General features: G+C 36.7%; 1 protein-coding gene and 1 long non-coding RNA gene across 7 annotated transcripts in view; one reads left to right on the top strand and one right to left on the bottom strand.

The window, feature by feature from the left end:
• The window catches only part of LOC121828654 (uncharacterized), a 38,378-nt gene extending 22,421 nt beyond the window's left edge, over positions 1-15,957 (top strand). For 4 of the 5 annotated variants that reach the window (XR_013050493.1, XR_013050495.1, XR_013050494.1 and 1 more), the window contains one exon: positions 1,750-7,784. This is a non-coding gene — a long non-coding RNA (uncharacterized LOC121828654). Of the gene's footprint in view, positions 1-1,749; positions 7,785-9,548 lie in introns of those variants that run through there. The other variant, XR_013050492.1, reaches the window with a different exon arrangement.
• The window catches only part of Kcnh7 (potassium voltage-gated channel subfamily H member 7), a 446,649-nt gene that overhangs the window by 400,790 nt on the left and 21,810 nt on the right, over positions 1-24,049 (bottom strand). The gene's annotated exons all lie outside the window — the stretch shown is intronic.

Genomic DNA, 24,049 nt, shown 5'->3' on the forward strand with positions numbered 1-24,049 from the left:
TTTCCTCTGGCTTCCATTATACCTCACCATTCAGAGCACATATAGGATTCTTCATAGTGGATGGAATAGGTTTAGGGAGGTTAGTTTTTTTTCCCTCTCACTTGATAATTTGAGGTGTTTGTTTTGTGGGGACAATGTCCTTGGAATGAGCTTGAGACCAGATGTACACATTGTTGTTTAGTACCACTTGTGAATGGACAGAGTTGTGACATCACCTCCTTATTTGATTACTCATTTTTCCAGTTATTTAATGACTGGCCCCTTTAATGGTTCAGCAAGCCTCTGTTAAAGCTAGTAACATAGGCCAGCATCCATGGATCATACACTAAATTCCAGGTCCTTTCTTGTGTAATCCTGGCTTACATGAACTTTTTCTCTGCAATAACCCCTTATAGATATAGGGTTGTTCACATTCTACAGACAAAAAGATAATCACAGAGGTAATTTACCTTTCAAAGGCACAATGATGAAGTCACCAAGCCAGAAACTTAACCCTAATACTGTGCTTTTTAGAACTTGTGATTCTAATAAAATCAAAACAATTATATATGTTTGAGAAAATACTAATTTAAATGTTTGAATTTTTTGAAATGCTTAAGAGCTTTTAAAACAAAGCACTTTTGAATTTCATTTCCAGTCTAATTAAGTATTCTAAATATAAGGTACTGTCCAAAGAGATTGCATTTGAATTAATAAAATAGGACCTTTGTTAATTTGGAGATTTACGTAGATGTTTAAGTTTTTGAGCTGTATTGTTTAAAAACAAATGAACAAAAAGGGAACTACTGCGAGTAAGATGCTAGAAGTTTCCAGAACACCACTTTACACCCATAAACAAACCTTCCACAGAGTGAGGATACCCAAGTAAGATTTTGTAGTAATTGAGTGAAACACAAGTGAGAAAAAACAATAAGGGAGATAGAAAGGACTGCTTTTTGTTATCTACAGCAACCCATTTCATACAGTATAGGATAAAAAGTGGTAACTGTGTACAGAAAGGTGAGTAACAGTGACAATCAATTACATGGACACCAGTATCAGTCTGTCCTATTGAACCCTAGAGACAGGCTGATACCCGTGTTATAGGGAACTATAACAACATACATGAAAGCAGACTCTGAGCTGATATCTCTGGAACCTAGGCCCATATTTTCTCCCATGATTCTAGACTCTAAGTTCATGCCTGTAAGTTCAGTGGCTAAGATATTCAGTAAGTCATATTACTGGCTTAGAATTTACAGACTAAGACTAAACCCAGTCCTTGAATCTACCTACCATATTAACCTCAAAACCATCTTAGTTTCTCAAAGTTCAGATTCAACATACAGCCAATGCATATTAAGTGATATAAACAATATTATCATGCCTCAGTGGGCCTTGCTACAGAAAAGTTAGCACCAAGCCCACTCTCAAGGAGCAAAGGCCTATTATAGTGTTCTTTCCCTGGAACCCCAGGTACTAGGCCAGCTCATTTGAAGAGTCTATCAGGAGACTCACCTTTAGATCATGCAGCCTCATGTGATGGTTAACATATCAACTTGACATGAGCTAGAACCACCTGGGAGAGTCTCAATGAGGAATGGTCTTCAGCACATGATTTTTACAGATAATAAACAGGTGCAGAAAGACACAGCTCATTGCAGGTGGCACTGTTCCCTAGGGGTGCTGGATATGTATGAGTGGGGAAATCCAGGTGACCCCAAGCAAGTGAAGAAGTGAACATGCATATGTTTTTATTCTTCTTCATAGGAAAATAGATATCACGTGACCAGCTATTTTATGTTCCAGTTTGACTTCCCTGTTATGGTGACCTTTAACCTGTTATTGTGAGATAAAATAAATCCTTTCTCCCATGAGTTGCTTTGTTATGATATTTTATCACAATAACAGAAGTATAATTAGGATACTAAACTGTGCAGGATCTCTAGAAGGGTTGGTTGAGGAGGAGCTTTCACTGCTTGAAGACAGCTTGAAAGATACAAAGATTACAGATAATCAGCAAAATCAGCGAAAAGGAGAAACATAAAACAGCAATAACCAGTTGTAGAAGTAAAGATCAACAAGCTGTGTGAACTGTGTGACAAGCCACAAAAAAACAACCATCATAAAGAAACTCATAAACCTGAAAGAGAACATTCACAACTGAACAAAATGGGAATCTGAGACAGGAACAAAATGGGTCATGCAACACCAAAAATCATCCACTGTAGAAAAGAACCAAATAAATTCTGACTCTTGAAAGCACAATAACTGAGCTGATAATTCCATGGAGGTCTTCAACATGAGCCTCAATGCAGTGGAAATCAGAATAGCAGTTTCAAATGAGGGCCATTACAACTGACCTAGAGGAGCAAGACGGAAAGGAAAAAAGAGTGGAAGAGCCTAGGAGATGTCCTCCTCCTTAGTTGACTCTCTAAGATATATTTTCACAGTGGTTAAAAAAGGACTAACACAAATAACAAAATGTTTCCTGGGGAGATAGGAATATAGAATTTTCATATGTAGTTCAAATCCCGTTGGGAGCCTGTTGCTGACTGTTACAAAAGACTTTATGTAAGCTTTATGACAACGGTGGAAAAAATTACTTAGATCAGATTCACAAAAGATAAGATAAAATGAAGCATGCTTTTACAAACAAAACAAGCAAACAAAATGCAGATCACAAAAGAAGATAGCCAACTAAAAGATATGAACAAAGAAAATACAACAGTCAAAAGGCAATTAGTGAAATGATGACAGTAAAATCCTTACCTATTAATAATTCCTGTAAATGTAAATGGATTAAGTTTCCCAATCAAAAGACAATAGCAGTCTTCATGGATTTAAAAACAAACACCAGTGTATCTATTGTAGATTATTTGCTTAGCATTAGTGACCCTGATTAGTGCTCCATCTCTAGCACCCCAAAATAAAATAATTACATTAAAAAGACATTTCAAACAAACCAAGGCAACAGTAATAAAAATTGTCCAAATAGATGCTGTCCAAAGATAATTCATCTTTAAAGACACACATTGAAAGTGGAAGGAAAACAAGAGATACTGTGTCATTGCCAACCAGAAGAGAACATATGATTAAACTTGGATAAAATTGACCCAAGTCTAACATTGTTATGAGAGAAAAGGAATGTTGTTATGTAATTATAAAGGTCAATTATCAAAAGATTATAATAATTATGTCTATGAAGCCAACATTGGAGTATCTAAGTAAGTAAAGCATAATTAGCCAATCTGCAGAAAAGTAGCAATAAATAACAGAAGGGGGACTTCAGTATTCCAGGTGTGAAGAGATCACCAAGACATAGTCAATGTGGATGCAATGCACTGGACTCATACCCAGCCTAACCCAGTCTTCATGTCAAAATGGCAAATTCCTTTGTGTGAAACATAATCAAGAAATGCCTCTTTCTATGACCTGATGTGACTTAATTCCAGTGATTCACGTAGCCTTCCCTGTCTAAAGCTTGAAACCACAACAAAGATACATAGATATTTCAAATACAGGCCCATCTGGTTGAAAGATGGTGAGGTGATAAAAGTATATAATTTATAACACTTATGTGCAATCAACTAAATCAATTGTGTACTTGATTTCCAAGCATGAGAAACCACTGTCTGGTCTTCTTCATAAGCAGGAGGATTGCTGCAGATGATATTATGTCTACCTCCTAAACTGCAAGTTCAATTTATCCTGGGATACCAAAGATGCCAAAACAGGAGAATGGTCCCCATTGGGTAATACAATTAAATGATTGGTTCCCAGTTGTTGGCACTATTTGGGAAGGATTAGGAGGTATGGCCTTGCTGGGGGAGATATGTTAATTGCATGAGCATTGGTGTTTCAAAAGCCCACATCATTCCTTGTTCTCTCTCTCTCTCTCTCTTTCTCTCTCTCTCTCTCTCTCTCTCTCTCTCTCTCTCTCTCTCTCTCTCTCTCTCTCTCATCTCTCCCCCTTGTACTTGCGGATCAGATGTAAGTTCTCAACTACTACTCCAGTGCTATGCTTGGCTTACCTGCAGCCACAGTAGTAATGGACTCTAACTATTTAGAACCATAAGCCTCAAATTAAATGCTTTCTTTTTTGTAAAAGAAAAAACCCCATTGAACATGGTGCTTTGAAAAGTAACTAAGACAAAATTAGAGAAGTTATTGAGCTTTTCTAAACCTCATTTTATCTGTGCCATAGTCATGACAGCTACTTCAAACATTTCTAGATTATGTATGTTGGGACCAGGATAATACCTATCATATAAAAACAACTGAAAGCCAGAATTGTTTACCAGATATCTCATGGAAACTGATAGAGAACACTAAAAGATTGTGAGATTACATAGTATATCTGGAGAAATGGTGAACTGCCCAAGGGCAGCTTATTAGGCTCCACTACTTCCTGTAACCCACATGATCTAACAGTTTGGTGCCCTTGCACTAGTGAGACTGCCGTAGATTAATGCAAAAATGCATGAATTCATGATCCATTCTTCATCAGGAATTGTTTGGGAAGCAGCTGCTATCTGTGTTGCCTTAGCAGCAGCATCTGTGTAGAACATCTTCCGTGTTATGTTTAGCATGGTCCATATGTGAACAGTTAATAAATCACATTTCCATGTACTAGCAACTGTGGGGAATCTGTAGGAGAGCTGTAGATTCAACAAAATAAGCTCTGTTCATGATTGTTTGAAAGCTGCAACCAAGCACCTTTAAAAAAGGGCCTTAATTTGTTTAATACTGGCTAATTTTTTAAAATATGAATATACTTGTCTTAGGGGTTGTATGATCTTTTTTATTTTTATGAACAAAGGGAACTTAGTAAGCACGAGGTTTATTGAAACTTACATGTCCCAATCACAGTCTATCATGAAGAAAAGTCAATGTAGGAACTCAAGGCAGGAACCTGTAGGCAAAAACGGAACCAGGAGCCATGGTGGGTGCTGCTTACAGAGTTATTCTCCTTGGCTTTCTCAGGCAGTTTTCATCTACAGTCCAGGACCATAGGCCCAAGACAGAGCACTGCTCACAGTGAGCTGGGCCTTCCCACACCATTATAAGACAATACTCCACAGACTTGCCTACAGGTCAGTCTGATGCAGACATTTTCTCACTTAAGATTTCTTCTTTCTAGTATGTCTAGGTTTGCAGCAAATTGACAAATGACAGCTAGGATAACCCCTTTGTCAACCTGACATACAAACACATCAGCATTAAATTGTATAATCTTGTTTCTTGTGTACTATTGAAATCTTGTATGAATCTAATATGAAAATATAAAACATTTCAACTTTTAAAAGCCTCGTGGTCTTTAAAAATCCAATTCAAAAGTACAGTCTCTTTAAAACATCCAAAAGTTTTGTTAAATTTCTCTGAAATTCCAAAGTCTCTCTAAAACTCTAAAGTCTCTTTCAAGGTCTGACTCTCTCAACTGTGGGCTCCTATAAGACTAAAAAGAAGTAACATCACTTTTTATTCCAAAAGGGAAGAGCTAGAGCCCATCACAGTCAAATCAAAGCATAACCAAAGCCCACAGTGGAGAGTTCAGTGGCAGACTGCCAGGACTCGTGGTCTTCTGGGCTCCAAAGGCCTTGCCACAACTCACATAATGTTTTTATGAGCTCAATCCGGCTCTACTCCACACCTCATGATGTCTGTGGTAGCTATCCCATGGTATTGGTGTCTCCAAATCCTGGTGTCTTTATTGTAACTGGGTTGTAATTTCACTAATACTTTCTATTCTTTCTCCTGGGCTCTTGCCACATGGTGCAAATCAAATCCTCAATTTTTCTCCATGACCCCTTCAATGGTGGGGCTTCTACTGCATCTGAGGCTGCACTGTCACTGGTGACCTTTTCTGACATTTCACAGTGAAAAGTCTCATCTGCTCTTTATAACCATGTCATGTCTTCGAAAACAGTGCTACTTGGGGAACTCTTACAGATTAACAAATATGCATGATAGCATAAGTCACAAGCTTGGCTCCTTCTGAACCACAGTTTCTGTGCTCTGACCCTGGGAAAACACTTCCCAGAAGATATTTCTCAATGATATTGGTCTCTTCTTAATGGCAGCCAATTCTTCAGCCCCAATTAACTAGAGCCACAGGTTGATAATTCAAAATACCAGTGGCCCTGTTTGAATCCTTACAGGATTCCAAGACTTCCCTGTGTAGCTAGAGTTTTCCTGCCTTGCCCACAGTCAGGACAAGTCTGTCTACCGCCAGTCCCCCAGCTGCTCAGACTCAACCAAGTAAACACAGAGACTTATATTGCTTACAAACTGTATGGCCGTGGCAGGCTTCTTGCTAACTGTTCTTATAGCTGAAATTAATTCATTTCCATAAATCTATACCTCGCCACGTGGCTCGTGGCTTACCGGTGTCTTCACATGCTGCTTGTCATAGTGGCAGCTGTCAATGACTCCTTCTGCCTTCCTGTTCTTTCTTTTCTCCTCTCTGTTAGTCCTGTCTATACTTCCTGCCTAGCCACTGGCCAATCAGTGTTTTATTTATTGACCAATCAGAGTAATTTGACATACAGACCATCCCACAGCATCCCTGTGAAAATGCACAAGTCAGACATCCATCACATACACTGCTCTCAACATTTTTACTTTCTATACTCCCCCAGAACAGACCTGAGCTCTGAGCATTCAGTGAATTTTCCAGCCTACACTATTCTTCCTATAATACATGGTCAGGTGTGTCACCTCAACATCCCACTTCTGGTAACAACTTCTGTCCTAAATAGGGATTGTATTGCTGTGATAGAACACCATGACTAAAATCAAGTTGAGGAGGAAAGGGATTATATGAGCTAATGGGTTCCAATAACACTCCATTACTAAGGGAATTCAGGGTTGGAACTCAAGGTAGGAATCCGGAGGTAGGAAATAAAGCAGAAGCCATGGAGGAATGTTGCTTACTAGAATGTTCTACGTTGCTTTCTGTGCTTTCTTTCATATACTGTCCAGAACCACAAGTTCAGGATGGCCATCCCACATCAATCACTCATGAATAAAATATCTTACATGTCTGTAGGCTAGTCTTATGCATTATATTCTCAAATATGACTCTCTTACCAGATATGTCGATGTTGGTGTCAAGTTGACCCCAAACAACCAGCACACTACTTCAATGTGTCATGTGAATAGTAGTAGAGGGGCACAGAGCCCCACCCCACCTCTTCCCTGTACACTCTGCCATGGTCTGATTTACCTTCATTGCAATAATATAGAGAGCCTTCTATGTGTAAAGGTCTAAGTGACATACCACAACGTCAATGTATAGGAACTGCAATACTAAAAGAATGGTGGGACAATGTAACAAGAACACAATTCTCTCTGTTATAGGTGTAAGTGTTGAGTTATTCATCTATTCAGATTTTAGCAGTTTAAATAAACCAATTCTCTCAATACACGTCACTGTCAGTGGCTTCAGCCTTCTTCTATGAATCTGGGATTAAACTCAGCTGCTTAGGCAAGTTAGAAATGCATCATTAGAGCTAGTGTTGCATTTCTTTTCTTACAATTATGTAATAGGTACTCCCCACCCTGAAAAACAGAAGTGTTAACTAAGAGAACTCATCTACTTATTATTCTTACCCAACTGAACAGAGAAATCTAATGATACCTAGGAGAAAATAAGAGTTGTCATAGGGATGATGGAAGCATGTGTCTTCAGAAGACAAGTGAATATTTTATATGCACGCAGTAGACTGATTATAAAAGCAGGAATTAATTGGCCTGGAGCTACAATAGAAAGACAACTGTAAAAAACAAACAAACAAACAAACCCCACAAACAAAAGTAAAGAAAAGAAGAACAAAATGTAATGGTCATAAAGGAATTTAGACTAGTTTGGGACCCCTGACACGTCACATGGATGTGAAGGGTAAAGAATGAAGTTGTCTACTCAGGTTCTCAGGTGTCATGCTGGTGGGTTGAAGTGCTCTTGAATGCTCCTGGAGATCCAGAAGCACCAGAAAAGATCACCACATCAACTCAGGACAACCCTGACATTGTTGAAGCCAAGGCTCATGCCTGAGAGTTCAGGAAAGTTCAGAAACTATTTGATATCTCTTCACATTTAATAAAACAAGGAAAACTAGATTGTGACTAGAATAATAGTATTTTAATACCAATAGAAGTCCCCTCTGAAGGAGAAAAGTATCTACTTGAGGTAATTGAAGAGACAAAGTAAAAAGCTACACATCCCTGGGTCCACACAGTCACTATATGCTTATGAAGCACTTAATGCACATTCTCATTGGCTTCAATAAAACTCTCCTTTGTAGAAGCAGGAAATTTTGAGAAGGAAAGGAATTAATCCTAAGGCATTTAAAAATTTTTGTCTTGACAATTTGCTGTCTCAATTTGCTAAGTAAAATATTGTAGAGCTCACTCTTTTGAAAAAAAAATTCAAACAAGCAACTTTGGTGTCTGTGTGTGTGTGTGTGTGTGTGTGTACAAAACTCATTCTATATTATGATTATATAACCATGGTAGTATTTATAATGAGACACATGCATTTTAAAAAAGTCCATCCACATCTTTTATAATTCTCACTGAGCATGCTACATACTATGTTTGAAAATTTTTGTATGAACAAATTTCAAGGATTCATTTCCCATGTTTCTAGTAAAGTAATACATGTAATAGACTTTGTCCAAATGTATCTTAATTTCTTTCTATTATTGTGATAAAGCACCATAACCAAGGCAACTCAGAAAAGAGAACACTTGATTGGGCTTATATTCCAGAAGTTCAGAGTCCATGCATGGCAGCAGAAACAGCTGGAATTTCACATCTTGAATGGCAAACAGGGTACAGAGAAAGTGGACTTTTTTAATTCCTTAAATCCCACACCCCTATGACACACACCCTCCAACAAGACTGTACCTCCTAATCCTTCCCTATCAATTTTACCAGCTGAGGATCAAGTATTAAAAGATAAAAGCTTATGGGAGCCGTTGTTATTCAAACCACCACAAAATGCATCATGGACCAAGTTGTGTTTCAAATCAAAATAGTCAGTAATAAATATTGACCTCTCAAGTCAATATTTTGTCTTTCTTCCCAAAATAGGAATATGCAAAACCCACATCTTTCAAATCTTTTCTAAAATATTATTTTAAAAATTAAATATTTCTAAAATTCAGAAATAGAAAAATAGTCCATAGGATGTGCTGAGGAAAGAGCTGTCACAGATACTGTTTTGTAGACTACTTTTGCCCTTACTAATTATATAGTAATGTGTCCCAAGCCGAGGTCAGGAGGCCAAACATGTTTGTAAATGACAACTTGATGTATAATGTCTGAAAGTTGGTCTTCTAAGGAAGTAGGCGCTGTACTGAGTGAACGTGACCCCTACCCAGGAGCCCCTAGTTCAATCAAGGAGATAGAAACAAAAAAAAAAAAAAAAAGCAGTGGCTTCACCTACCACACTCTAATCTGGGACCCAGGACAGATCCTGCACCCTGAGTAGTGATGATCACCAAGGTGATTTTGGTCTATTTCTGTGTTTTCTGTTTTGTTTTATTTGTTTGTTTTCGCTACAGTCCATGGATTAACAACAGAAGATTTCCTTACTTCCAACCCTTGGCCGGAAAATATACTATTGAGCTGTATCTACTTCAGTGCATATACAACTGTAAAACGTGAGAAAAGCAGATTTTTGCAAAGATGTTCTGGTTAGAAATTCTCAGTTTGTCCTTGGAATGTAACAGTGATTTGATGAATTGATTTTTAAAACATTGTGTTGCCTATTTCTATTGACTGGCCCTATAATGAAAACCAGCTTATTCTTAGCTCTGCCATCAGGTGGTCCTGGGTGAGTCTCTCACTGAAGACTTCTGTATAAAGCCCTACTTGAGAAATAAACTTTATTTTTAAGCACCAAAGAAAGCTTCCCCTGAGAAACAGATATTTTCTCCTTTTGTGAACCCAGTACATTCTACATTTTCCTGCTGCTGTCAAGAAAGTCAAGATTCAAAGCCCAAATATAGCAATTTGGGGTAAGAATGTCCTATAGTTTGTGTTAAACTTTGCACCTTACATTTATTTAAATTTTATTCCTTATTTTAGTTTTGAGGGATTCATTTATGATAAACTGCATATAATTTCTAATGTTGCTAAATATACCTTGTGAAATGGCATGAGGCATGACAATAATTAATGAATATTTAAATATGATATTGGCATTATCAAAAAGTGTCAATCCTTGTTTATGCTATTACGACCTTTGTGTATTATCACGAATAAAAGTCCTTTCTATGTACCAAACTGTTCTGTTCAAAAGTTTATATTCATAAAATTAGAATTCATCTGAAATTATATTTAAGAATATATAAATAATCAAATCCCTTTGCTTCTGGTACATTTTAACATTAAGAATTTTAAGAACACATCCAAGCTTATTAGAGAAGTTGCAAGTAAAACACAGCAAACTTCTGCCTTTCATTTTACTGAAACACCAGAAACATCAATTTTGAACATACAATCATTTTTGTATTTTTATACAATTAAAATCTGGAATATAAAATTAGTAGGATTCTTGGTGATCTCTTGAACTACAGCTTTTTTGGTTTCTCTTTCCTTTTATTTTTTAAGCCAAGAGTGCATAACCAGAATAACGTAGTGCCGTATAATCTTACATCACAATCTTGGCCTTCTCAAAAGGACCCACCAACATTTTTCATTCCAATGGAGAATGTTTAAAGGAATGCCTTTAAATTGACACACACAGTATTCCCTTCAGCAATCCTGTATAGATATGAAAACCGAGGGCTCTGAAGCAAATTAAACATTCTTGTATCACAAGAAGTTGTTTAAGGATGATAAGCAATAAACTCCATTAAGATGTCAATTAATAATAATTAGACTCTAAACTGAGAAAACTACTTAAGAGTTTCCCCTGAATACTTAACAACTTAATGTAAGTCATTGGAAGGAGGCACTCAGCCTTGCTTCTTCATTATGACCCATTATTCAGCTACTCACTAAATACCTGTTTGGCTTAATGAAGTCTCAGCTTATTTATTAGAGGGAACTCTGTTTCCATTAGCAGGAATATTTACTATTTGAGTGTAATGGTTTGCAAAGTTCAGTGTGCATGAGAATTAGCTGGGTGCTTAATCAAGTTTCTAGATGAATAACTATCTCTGTTTTTGTAATTCTGAAATGGGATGGAGGACATCAGTGACAGGAAGTATGCAGGTGATGTTGACACCCTCTTTTAATGGAGAAATCTCAGAACAACCTTCTTGCTTTAACAAATGTCTGCTTTCTTTTCCAACGAATGATGAGAACTCATCATCCAAGTTTCTCAGTGTATGAAGATGTGGGAAATCCCATTGTCGCTGATTGGACAGGACACTTCAGTACTCTATATTCTAGCTGCTAAGTTTAAACTCCACAGCAAACACCTTATTACAATCATCAAGAGCAGAAGACTAGCACTTGCTACAAGCTATTCTTTCCTTTAAACCCACTTCACTTATTGGAGTCCTGCAACTGATCCCCAGTGGGATATTTAACTTAACACTGAGTAATTTTACTCTAGCCATCTCTAGAATTCAATGTTATCCAATAAAAATGCAAAGTTTATGCCACACTGCTGTTTTAATTTCTCAGTAGTTATTGTGAAAAAAAAGAAAGTAAAAGGAAAGGATGGAATAAATTTTAACAAGCCTTATTTAACCTATATAATCCAAATAATATTATTAATTGCTATATTATATGTTATGTTATAATAATAATATTAATTGTTAAGGTAGTATTTTGCATAGTCTCAAGAAATCTTTGAAATTCAGCATCTATGTTATACTTAAATGTGCATCATAGTTCATCATCTGCATTTATCTGCATTCAGAATTTTCAGTAGTTTAAATATCTGTGAAAACAACACATATTCTTCAACAGACCATACTTAGATTGCTTTGTTTTAGTCTAAGTTTAATTTAAATTACAAAATGTAGTTTCTTTATAATACTAGGCTGGCATCTATTCCAAGTGTCATATAGTGACCTATGAGTAAGTAATTACCATAGAGGCAATGTATTTCTCTCTCTTTAACCAGAACTGAATCTATTTCCTCAGGCAGGAGAGGTGGAAAGCTAAATGCAGGGGACCATTTCAGGAGAAATTCCACTGAACAAAACAGAGTGGGGAGGAATTGAGCAATGTAAAGGGGGAAAAACCCAGAGAGATCAGCAAACCAGAAGAGGGTAGACACTGCTTCACTCAAAATGACGTTTGATCAAGTAACAAAGCCCAGCTGAGAATAGACAACTTATTATTTTTCAGTTGCTCGCAAGTTTCTGTTCTCAGGACTGAATGATATCTTAACTATAATATGAAGGAAAGAATAGAAATGTAAACAGAATTCGGGAGTAGCTGCCACTGATACAATAATAGAGTTCGTAAGACCTTGTAGACACTTTTATTGATGTGCTGCTGTGAGGCATGTTAAGTAGACGGGAGCATTGAATTTCACTCTCCACTCACACATGCTTGTCATTCTCGATCCCCAGATGGAGAAGGTGGGAACACATGATTTTTTTCAAGGTTGCTTCCCTAATGAACGCTCTAATTTTGCCAGTGCAGTAGGCAATGGCCTCTCCTCTGTGTCACTCTTGCTCTGGAAAATCACATCGTAATTTACTTTCTGAAGACCAGCATTTGTAGATGAATTATCTGATGTTGATTCTGGTACCTTCAATATTTGCCTACATGTTGAAAGCAAAACAAAACTACTTCCATTAAAAGAGAAAACTTGGGCCAGGGAGGTGGAGAGTTGGGTAAGGGCACTTGCCACCAAGGCTGGCACAGAATTCAATCCCCTGAATCCATATGGTGGAGATTAATAACCAACTCTAGAGGTTGACTTCTGATCACAGATATGAGCACCACCCCCTAACAAACACATTATAAATAAAAGTAACTTTTCTCTTCCACATTTTAGTTCCTCCTAATTTTTTTTTCTCATTTGTTATTGATTTCTTTCTGACCTGTTGTTATTCTATCCTGTAAAGCCTTGTAGTAGTCATTTTGAGTGAGGCAGTGTCTATGCTCTTCTGGTTTGCTGATCTCTCTGGGTTTTGTCCCCCTGATGAACACAACAAATGACATACTTTACTTTAACCTGAGAATCACCTGTCGAATCCCAGCACGTGAAGGAAAGACCTTTTACTTGCTCATAAAATCCATAGCCCACTGCTTGCAATAATAAAGGAACGGGAAATTTACTAAAGCATGCTGTCCAGTGGAAGCTGAACTTCTGCGGACAGGTCATCTCTTTCCTTGTGTTTGTTTTCTCTACTCCCTGGGCCCCTGGGCAATGACACACTCAGTAAGCTCTTGCAGACTACCCTGGCTTTGCTCCAATTGTCTTAAACATCAGTGAGGAATTTTCCTCAGAAAGTATTTTAAAATGAAAGTGATGAAACATAATTAAAAGTAAAAGTAAATCAATGATAAAAGTAAAAAAAAAATACTATCTGGGAATGTACAAATGTAGATTAGCCTAACGAAAGTGTCAAGGGAACCTAAACTCATATCTTTTTAGAATATTGCTGCTTCCAAGAACCATATAGATTGGTTGAAACCATACTCAGCTTGCTCTGAAATCTGGCAAAAGTTTGGGAATAAAATTTATCGCTCCATGCATGATCCTGAATAGGAACTTTGTACTCTATTCACCACTACACTGAATTCTCACTGTGTGCTTTATTCTGTGGTATGAGAAAATATTAAGCATCTCTGAATTGTAACTGTCATAGTGGTTTCCACAGTCCCATAGATTTCCTTATATCCATAATTCGTGTGTAGAGAGTAAGCAATTACCAACAGCTATCATTAGTGTTAATAAAAGAAGAAAAAAAAAAGAGCCTTCAAGCCATGACACTTGACCAATGTGCTTTACACTGGCTTCTTAAATCCTAAAATGGAAGAAATATTAGTTAGAAGCAATAGAAGCAGCCTTAATAAAGAAACCCTGTCACTATATGGTGTTCTATTATGTATTCACGGCACTGGTGGTGCTGCATTTTACACATTTTTTTTTTGTAGTTTTGATAAAATTAGAGTTGTGAGAATAGGAGGAAATGAGGTCAAAACAGATTGAAATAGTCATTAGTAACTAGATAAATGTTTAGTCAGTAAGTACTCATACACTAGCTCTTGACCATTACACGAATTACAGTATAACCTGTATGTTTAAACGGTAGCAAGGAAAACAATAAGAAACTATAAACAGGGGACACAGACATTACACTGTGTTAATAGGATACAAACAAAAATCCTGTAGTGCAGATGCAGAAATGGAAAATAAATCTAGAGTGATAGAAACTCAGTGGTTGAATACCAGGTGATATACTGTGAGAATAAAAAGAGAGGGTAGGAGAGAAAGAAAGGGCCGAGGGGTTGAGTCTGTCAGAACAATGACTACCAGGTAAGCATAAGACCTGAGCTCAGTTTCCAGAGCCCACAGAGAAAGACTGGTGCAATGGCACACACCTTAAATTCCATTGCGGGGAAGGTAGACACAAGAGGATCGATGCAATGCACTGGGCAGCTAGTCTAGTGAACCAGTGAGCTCCAGGTTGGGTGAAAGACCATATCTCAAAATACAATATGGAGAAATGGTAGCTGAAGGACATTCTTGGTCAATATCTGGCCTCCATACATACATCAAAAGGTCTGTGTATACACACACACACACACACACACACACACACACACACACACACACACACACACACACACACCAGGAATGGGAATAAAGAAGAAATGCCAAAATATATCAAAACTGTGAAACTATCTCTAAGATTAATACTATTTTTGAAAACATGAGGTTAAGTTGTATGTGTAAAACATTAATGTGTCTGTTAAAAATGAAAACAGAGTTGGTTTTGAAATATTTTCTTAAGTAGTTTTTGTACCATGGGTTATGAAACCATAGACCACTTATGTTACATTCAGTTGTTCATCCTTCTGTTCTTTGCTTTCTCCATGGAACATCCAGCAAAGTATATGTAAGACACCGTGAGACTCCTGCAAGGCCTTTGAGATTTCTAGCATGGAAAACCAAGAGGGGCTTAATGTGAGTCTCTGAGGAGTAGATTGGATCTCTAAGGGAAATTAAGAAAAAAAAAGTCTCATCCTTTTACTTTATACTATCCAGTCTTTGGGGGAATTTGCTTTATTAAATTTTAATTAACTTTTAAATAATTTGTAAAGGTTTAAATTTAGTAACAATCCATGTAAGAATAACAGGTGAAGAAATTAAACCTTTTAGTGGAGCACAAATGTTGATAGATTATGAAAACGCAGCCTACCAGTTGAACTTCATTTTTCTAGATTTCTCATTTAAGAAAATGAGTGAAAATTCACACTTTAGGACATGTATACTCTGATATGCAAACACCTCATGTGCATATAACAACAGAGTTTTAATTGTACTTTTCAGACACAACTTTAGAGAGATTTTGAAGTAGTGAGGAAAATTATCTTTACAATAGAGTAAATGACTTGGGCGGTGGTGGTGTATGCCTTTAATACCAGCACTAGGAAGGCAGGAGGATTTCTGTGAGTTTGAGGCCACCCTGGGCTACAGAGTGAGTTCCAGGAATGGCACAAAGTTACACAGAGAAAACCTGTCTCGAAAAACCAATAAAAAAAAAGCAATAGAGTAAATGTTTGGTTGGTCATGCAGGTCTGTGGAAGAATGAGTGAAGCCCTGGGCTCAATCTCAAACACTGAAATCTCCATTTACTGCAAGGCTTATCACATTAAGGGTGAGGCCTGCTTTATAGACATTAGCAATTTTCTAACATCTCCTGGTAAATTTTCTTCTAGTCCATTAACAAACTGAATTTTGCAGATAAAATCTGAACCAATATTTAAATGGAGTACTATCTGAGACTTATCAACTGAGAGCCATATTAACCTAAGATGATAACTTTGATTTCCTGTGTAGTATCATGGAATTACATATTAATAAACCATGTATTAAGGAAAAGAAAAAATTTGAAAACTGTATGTAGTATCTGTCTCCATCTTTGTTGGAGCAATGTGAATAAAAACATTATATATTGTCTTATAGGTTTTTAATATTATTTGGATTTTGAATTTATTAAGAACCAATGCTAGGAATGGAGAAACAGCAAAGAAGTTAAGAGTAATTATTGCTCCTGCAAAGGGCCTGATTTTAGGTCCCAGCACCTCCATGGTGGCTCACAACTACCTGTAACTTTAATTCCAGGGCATCTGACAACTTCTATCCTCCATGCTGTAAACATATGTGATATACATGAACTCATGCAGGCACAAATGCATACATTCACATAAATTTTAAAAAATACAGATAGCTTTTATGGAAGATGTTACTGCTTTAACTTATAATACTGTGAACTATTGTAATGATATTTTAGATATCCCTCCTGTTATCATAGAATATGAAGGTCAAAGCTTTATTGATATGTGATTTAACTTCACTGGCAGTTAGCATTTATTTAGCACTCAAGACTCCTATAATGACTTTCTTAACTTCTTTTTTTATGCAAACCACATGCCAGACTTGTGTATCAGAAATAATTGTTTCTAGAAACATAGTAAGATAATCAAAACATATGAAAATTATTTCTAAGACAATATTATTCTCAAAATTAAGGGTGGTACAGGTTTGACATTTCTATCTCACAAAAATATTAGCAATCACTGTGAAGGTAGTAAGTAAGGCACATGGAGCAATGCTTGTCTAATTGCCCATGTTAATGACTGGACAGAAAACAATCTCACATGAAATAATATTAACTCACTGATATACTCTAAAAGGTTATAATTTTTGATTGACAAAGATTGAGTACTTCAAAATTATCTTATAGACATGCATTCTATGTCATCTATATTAGTTATCTGTGAATAATGGATGTACACTTAGAATCTAACAACATCGACAGTGTTTCTATAGTATTGTGTTCATATCAATGCTAAATTCACTATAAGAGAAGTGATATGTTTAACAAGCAAACTATACAGATAGCATACCTCTGAAATGGGGAGAACATTAAGCCAACCAGGACAACCATGCAGGGTCAAAAGATAGTCTAAAATCTGCCATTATACCACAAGATCTGTTCTTAAAACATAATAAGAATCAAATGAAACAGGAAAACGGTTTGGTACACATTTGTTGGAGTAGAGGTAAGTGGCATAAGCTGAGAACTGATGTGTTAATAGTCAACCCAAATCAATGATCCTTCTCTATGCCATCAGTCTCTGTAACTTTCTGCCATCTCACAAATGCTAGAAAATTTCTGCCAGTAAGTATCATCTTAGGAGAGTTGGTGAGTGAAAAGCTATTTTTTTAAGTTTAAAGTGCTTAGCAGATATGATTTTATGTGTGTCACTTTCCTTTTAATCTGCATATATCACAGTGCAGAATGTTGAAAATGAATTTAAATTTAGTTCTAAAATCTGATGCAATATGTGCCTCTAAAACTTAGTGTCCTAGTTTATCTTAAAATACAAAACCTTCCCTAGACAAATTAAAAAGAGAATAGCACATTTTAATTATTCAACAAACTTTATGCTAAAGGCCAACTAACCACCCCTAAAAAGGAAAAGTTAGTTAAAAATATTTCTATTTTTATTTCAGAAGCATTTCACTTTTAAACAAAAACATTTGAAAACATTTTTATTTGGTAAACTGAGCTTTCAGAATTTATGGCAGAAAATCTCATGATGACTGACTTCATCAAAATAAATAAAAATGTGGCTGTTGGTTTCACGTCTTTTTGCTTTCTAGGTCATTATTTGTATGAACAGTATTATAACTGAGGTAGGGAGGTGGGGTGTGCACACTTTTCTAATTCATTCTTATTATACTTTGCCTCAGATGTGTGTTTTATTGCATCTACCAGATCAGTAGAAAAATCAGAAACTGTAATAAGGAAGATTAGAGAAAAGTATTTGATAATGCTGCAAATAAGTAGAAAAGAAACAAGGCAAGTATCGACAAGATAATGGTTAGAGCACACAGTTAAGCAGCCATTGGCACCAAGTGCACACCAGCAACAATCACAGTCTTTACTTCAACCTTTCAGGACCTTCTGATGCTGCTTCTAGATAGTTCTCTTTTACAATTAAATATGAAATGTTAATTATTTTAAAAAAATACATGATGAAAATAGCAGAACTAAGATTCCTGTATAGATCCAGGAAACTGGCATTAATGTTATTTTAACAATTATCAAGAGTTTACTACCTTTGTCTTGACCATTTGAAGTGCTACAAAGGAAATATTGTTCTAATGGGTTTAGAAAAGGTAGTTATTTTAACAACTTAATCAGCAGAAAGTAGTGGGAGATAATTTAGAAATGTTCCTCAGAGAATGTCAAGGATCAAAGATGACAAGGACGTCTTCTTAATGGTGAGTGACTTGGAATAGAAGAAAAAAAATGTTTTTTTAAAAGTTGAAAGCCAAATGTCTGTGCTCATAATGTCATGATAGTGTAGACTGTTAAAGAGACAGTGGATGCAGTTGGGTAGCTTCAAACCATTGATCATGACAGGCAAACAATTTTAGGTCACACAGACATCATATCATAAAGGACATAGTGTCAATAGTGTAAAACATGAGAACAATTTCTAAGTTCTGAATGTAAACATTGTTTCAATTTTTTCAATTATGTGTGTACAGAACAGTGTGTGTTGTGTTTGTGTGTGTGTGTGTGTGTGTGTGTGTGTGTACATGCATGCTTCCAAATATGTCCATTCAAATACACAATGATGAGTTGTAATGCAGAGTTTTATTCTGGATATGATTAAAAGAGTTAGAAAAAAAGAGAAGAGAAAAAATAGGAAAAAAGGAGTTAGAAAAAATAGAAGAGAGGTAGTTAAAGGGCTTAAAAAATTAACAAAACAACATAAAACAAGCAGAAGAAAATGGGAGGCTTGTAAATATTTTGAGCAAATGCAATGCAGCAAAACCAGGCCAAAGTGAGATCATATTATCAGTGAAATGCCAGCTAATTGGAAAAAAGGGAAAGACAAGTGTGAATTAGAGCAACGATGAGTCTGTTACAGGTACCTACTCAGCAGTCCAGGACCTAAGGTAAAATATTGGTTATGTGTATAAAGAAAAAAAAAATAGATGGGTTGACATGTTAGAACATAAACCCTTCCTGAAATAGAGAGGGAAGGCAAGGAATAAATCAGAAAGGACATGGAAATTTTGATCTTTTTATGTCAAGAACATTGGTACTTTTCAGAAAAGTTTAGTACACTTTAGTCTGCAAAGGTAAATATGGTTTGGATCTAGTTAATCTTTCAATCACATTTCAATAGATATTGGGCATTTTTTAAATATAGTACTTGATTATAGATAAAGAATTATCCAGGTACCTCTCAAGAAATTCAACTGTAGATGTGAAATTAGTAACTGTAATATTAGAAGTACACGCCAGATCTTTTGACAATGGAAGACAAGAATGCAATAAGGAAGTAGAGGGAGAGGCCACTGCAGGATTAAGGAAGCCAAGATGAAAAGTGTTAGTGAGAGCGTACTCCAGGAAGATCTTGATGCCCTGAAGTAAGGGCAGCTTAACAGTCTTGAGTTTAATTTCATCAAGAGAATGAACAGTTTCTGCAGCCTCAGAATGGATGGGGTGGTGAAGAAATGCAGGAAGGATGAAAAAACCTAAGGTTTACAAGAATATAATTGGAGAACCACCAATGAGAAGAGAACTGAGTTCCTCTCTACTCCTCATCTGAGATTTACGAAATACCTTCATGTGTTGAAGGTCAGATAGGACAAAGCACCTGGGTTAAAAGACTAAAACTGTTATGGGTCACTTAGAGGATAAGCCATAAATTCTGGTGCAGTGCACAGTTAGCATTATATTGCTTTTGTGTCCAGGACTCAAGGACACTCAGAAATCATTTTCACATGCTAATTCCTATTTAAAAGAAAGTGAATACAATTATGGATAAACATTAAGGACAGTTTTCTGTCCTTCTCCAAGAGTTTTCATCTCTCAAGTACATTTCTCTATTGTTGTTTATACTATTGTGGCATGCCTGACCACTAGGGAGGAAGATTTGGTTAGAAGAACTTTAAGTATCAGGCACACAAAAGGGCTGATTAGTGAGACTCATTAAAACTTGGGGAAACTTTGGAAACATTCAGGTCAGTACTTTGTATCCATCATTCACTCTCTAACAATTGTTGATAGAAAAGCTATAAAAAGCACTGGGGGACTTAATTATTTCCTCTCTGCCATTGACCACTGTGCACAGCTTACAGCAGCAATAATTCATCTGTATTTCTCTTCAGTCTGATAATAAGAACAATTTAACATGTGTATTCTCTTTGTTTGCACATCACTTGTGACAGCGACAGTTAATGGGGCATAGCATCAATGAATTGTTTTATCAGCAGTATCATAGCTTTCTCTGTCAAGACTGTTGAAACCACCAAAGGCTCATTTAGAAAAAATAGTATAAGCAAACATAATAGAATGATTTACAAAGTAATTGAGATTAACACAGGAAAATTTCAACATGTTACCAACAAAATATTGTTAATCAGCCCAACAAAAAAATGATATATAAAACTCACTATTTCATGTGTTTGTGGTATGCTCTTCAGTGTTTACCTTCAATAAGAATTCCCTTTGCCCACATAAGCAAGGTACTTTCTGTGACAGTAGATAAATAAGTTACCTAACAGACCTCTGCTAACAGAGGTGTGTCTATATTCAAAAACAGAAGTCACCTCACACTACAGCCACTAACAGTACCCATTTCAAGGAATTTCTAAAATCTTGGTGTCACCCTGGTGTCTAATAATTTGAAGATAATATTGGGCTTAGTTAATTAATATGTAATTTCCTTTCATACAGAGTAATCAACCTAGTTATACTGTTGTCACAAAATATTTCCTCTGTGTAATAAAGTAGTGCATAATAAGGCATGATGCGATTTTTGCACATGAAACACACACACACACACACACACACACACACACACACACACACACACACACACACAAACACTAGCAGAGTAATTACACCCAGAATTCCAATTCTTGGTAATACTTAGCATATATTCTACATAACCTTTCATCAGAGACCTCCGAATGCTGTCCAGCCTAACCTAGTTTCACTAGACCCAACTGACCAGTACTTAATTCAATTACTTCCAGATTATTCTGGGCACAAGCACAGAAGTAACATCCAGTAAACTGTACTAATCTATTGCAGCTAGCACCACAGATTACAGTTAGTTTTTTGTTCTTACTTGAGTTTGGTGTGAGCCCATACCTCACATGCTGACAGAGGTTACAATCCTCCTCTCATATACATCAGGAGACAACCAGATCACTGCAATGATTTCCAAATGTAAACTCCTTTATATTTTTGGATACACAACATACGTTTTCATTGCCAAGTTACAAAGCACACTACATAGTTTCTAATGACAACATAACATGACTTGCCTTGGAAACAATTTTGGTAATATTCTACTCACAGGGATAGATTTCTCGAGGATTTTGTACTACAGTGTTGGAGAGGCACAGAACCAGGATGCTTTATACTTAAACATCTGAAATTTCCTTTTCTTTCATGATTCACAGTGAACTGGGTATTAAAGTTAAAAAAAGCAAGCCATAAATACCTAAGTCGTTTAATAAAATACAAATGAGATTCTCTCTCCAGAAATGTCCTAACAGCACACACATAGAGTGAAAGAAGTAAGTTTAAAAAAAAAGACACCTCCCTCTATCAAGGCTTTAGGGAGGGGCTTGGTCCTGCCTCAACTGAAGGTACCAGGCTTTGCTAACTCCCCCCATGGGAGGTCTTGTCCTTTTGGAAGAGAGGATGAGGAGTGGGAAAGGGGGAGGCTGAGGGAGAATGGAAGGAGGGATGAGGGGGGGTCTGTGATTGGTATGTAAAATGAATAAAAACATTTCTTAAATTAAAAAATAAGGACACCTCTCAAGTGAAGGTGGTGGTAAGTGGAACTGTGCACTTTCAAAGCTCCAACCAAAAAGGTATCTTCTGTAGAGAATTTGTTTGTTTATTTGTCTTTTAAATGGAATGCTTCATTTTTTCCACAGCTGGGCAAGTTACAATTATAATCAGTAGGGTAGTGAAGGCAGAGGAAAATGCCATTAACAGGGCCTCTGTGATTGCCACTCCTTTGACTGTCTCATAAGTACAACTGGAAGGGCATCAAATGATACATTTTGCAGAACTGTGGTGCCTGGGGTAGGGAGTAGTCTCCAAGGAGTATATTAACAAGTCAGTTTCTGAATAGTACCCAGGAAAACACAAACAGACACACAAGATCTAAGTGTGGCTGTAACGAGAATGTATGGTCCTCATTTAAGCTATTCCTCCACAGTGAACATGAATTGTCCTCACAGCATCATTACTGATAATATTAGCTTCCCTTATGGACACAGACACAGCGTTTCCTAAAACTAAGAGCTCATTACCCAAAACCACCTGCACGAGCTCACAAAGCCCAATAAATCAAGTCCATGCAACAAACAAATCTGTATTCCGATTCACGCTTGATGCTTCTATAGATGCTACATTAGATACGCCTTCCTTAGAGTATTGCAAAAGGATATTACGGTGGATAGCGATACCTTACTATTTTAATATACAGTACAAATAGCACCGGCTCCTCTCAAGAGATTTAAATCAATTTATAGATTCATATGCCTCATGTGTTATACTAGGATAAAAAAAAAGGGTGTCAGAAAGGTTGTTTTCAAGTACCCACCGGTGCAAACGAAATGTTCAGGGAGGAAATCAAAAGCTGTATGATTGCCTCAGACTCAGTCAGAAGTACTGATTTGAAATTCAGGCCAGGTAGTCCTCATCTTTACAGAGAGGAAACTAAATCTTTATCGATTCTTGTAAGGATATTGCTTGTTTGAGAAAATGAGCCAGATGACAGTACTCTCCGTGTCTGAGTGAATGGATAGCATTGCCTTAGAAAATGGAAAACATGGAGCCTGGTTCAGGGACCAAGTGGCCTTTGGCAGGTTACCTTGTTTTTTGTTTTTATTTTTTATTTTTTTTACCTTTGTAAAGCAAGGGTCACTACAGAATGGGGGGCGGGCAGTGAGAGGAAGGGAGGGTTAGAATGGAGGCAGACTGTAAATTAGCTATTTGATAGCCTGTAAGGGCAGCCTTTATGGTCCAAACATTACTGGCACACTTCCTAGAAGTTAGAGCATGAGACTCCAGTACTTTAGCATCTTAAAATAATGATGAAAGAAAGTGGATTCCTCTTTTGTCAACTTGATCGATAAACAAACTCTGAAATTACATCTGATGGTAATATAGAGATTTTTCTGCCAAAGTATCTGTCAAATATCTACCAGTCATACATTCGATTCAAGCTCATTTACACTGTCTATAAAAATAAGCATGATAGTCTATAAAGGCAACTGCAGACCTGCAGCATTTCCTTTCTAGGTAAGGTTTCAGCTTGACTGAAGGGTGGGAATGCATTGATTGTTATTATCTTGTTTTCCAGGGGGTTTCATCTACTTATTTCACCAAAGGGACAGGGTGGGGAAGGAAAAATAGGCCTCAAGTATTGGCTTCTCCTCCTGGAAAAGTAAAACTGCTATTTGGAACAAAGAGCTGTTATCTCTAGTCAGGACTTTCATCTGTGTAGCTGGCAGGAGAGTGCTCTCACACAATAAGGTGTAATGAATTCCAGGGCTCCTTCCATTGTCCAGAGACAATTAGGGTGTCCTGCTATCTATTGTTCATCACTTTACTCTCAGATCCAAATGGGACAGTAAATAGATCTAAGGAATAAATATTTTTCACTCTAAACAATTCATCTTTCTGGGACCACAGTGTCTAATTTCAATAACCTTCAACTTACGCTTGCCATAGATTTCCCTGACATGCTTTCTTTGGAATGGGGGAAGCAATAGACTCTCTCTCTTTTTTTCCTTTAGTCCTTGATAACCTTGAAGCAAATTTCTAGCCTTCTCTTTTCTCTACAGGCTATCTGTTGGCTTGTT

The sequence above is a fragment of the Peromyscus maniculatus genome, chromosome 4 (genome assembly GCF_049852395.1).
Source record: "Peromyscus maniculatus bairdii isolate BWxNUB_F1_BW_parent chromosome 4, HU_Pman_BW_mat_3.1, whole genome shotgun sequence".
Classification (NCBI taxonomy): Eukaryota; Metazoa; Chordata; class Mammalia; order Rodentia; family Cricetidae; genus Peromyscus; species Peromyscus maniculatus.